The sequence below is a fragment of the Cynoglossus semilaevis genome, chromosome W (assembly GCF_000523025.1).
Source record: "Cynoglossus semilaevis isolate Cse_v1.0 chromosome W, Cse_v1.0, whole genome shotgun sequence".
In the NCBI taxonomy this organism is placed as follows: domain Eukaryota; kingdom Metazoa; phylum Chordata; class Actinopteri; order Pleuronectiformes; family Cynoglossidae; genus Cynoglossus; species Cynoglossus semilaevis.
Window position 1 is genome coordinate 9,218,215 of NC_024327.1, and position 1,095 is coordinate 9,219,309.

At 40.0% G+C, this 1,095-nt stretch overlaps 1 long non-coding RNA gene across 1 annotated transcript in view; it reads left to right on the top strand.

Moving 5' to 3' along the window:
* Positions 1-745: 745 nt before the first annotated feature.
* LOC112486389 (uncharacterized) overlaps positions 746-1,095 on the top strand; it is a 1,835-nt gene continuing 1,485 nt past the window's right edge. The window contains exon 1 of the long non-coding RNA XR_003048820.1: positions 746-1,024. This is a non-coding gene — a long non-coding RNA (uncharacterized LOC112486389). The remainder of the gene's footprint in view (positions 1,025-1,095) is intronic.

Here is a 1,095-nt window from a genome sequence, read left to right on the forward strand (position 1 = left end):
TTCCATTTAAGGTTTATGGAGGCCACTCTGCTCTTAGGAACCTTAAGCGCAGCAGCAATTTTTTTTGTAACCTTGGCCAGATCTGTGCCTTGCCACAATTCTGTCTCTGAACTCTTCAGGCAGTTCCATTGACCTTATGATTCTCATTTGCTCTTGTTAAGATGTTGTAAATACATTTATTCAATCTTTACAATATATTCATTGTATTAAGTTTCCATATCAATTTATACTGTTATTGAATGCTGTTATTATGCTGTACTAAAAGGGAAAGTGCTGAAGACAGGTCTGCTGAAGGTTTACATAACAGGATTATATGGACAGCACTGAATGGTACCGACTGTTACACCTGGAGATAGAGACAGGACACAGAACCGGCCAGAACTAGTTTCTTTGCCCAAATAAGTAGACCGACGGAAGACCAACAAAAGACAAAAAGAGAAAAACATCCGAACTGCATGGTCTTATCTGACTTGATTAACTACAGCACATGCACATAGCTTCTATTGGTGGAGAATCCTTGTTTGGAGCAGTCTTTACCAATCAGTGCTCAGAAGTGGCACGTGAACACCGCATGGCTGTGGAATGCCAAGATACTGACCATTGAAGTGTGTGTGTAAAAAAAACTGTATTTAAACTCTGAGCACTGAGGTGTTCCTCAGTGCAGTTCTGAATGTAACCAATGTTCTGCACTCCTTGCTGCAAGTAAAACTTTTAAAACTTTGAGATCTCGTATTTGATTCTTTATTTGATTCTTTGTGTGTTAGGAAACTGGGGTATGAACTACCAGCATATTTTACAGTCCTATCTAACAGAAAAAGTTTCCTGACATAACTTGGTCCTTCGAGCTGGATCAACAAAATCCAAGACATTATTGGAAAACCGGGAGGTCATCGCAAAAATCCATGCATGGTCTGAGACAACACCTCAGCACTGAAAAGCCGGCTTGAGGCTTCGGTGGTTTTCATGGATCCAGCGGTGCTTGGTGACGTCGATCCCAAGATAAAGAATTACTGTGCGCAGTGAAGTGAGTAAAATACAAGCAAATTGTGTAAATGGTTGAAAAAAACGTGACTGAAGAAAGTCAAAAATAGAATA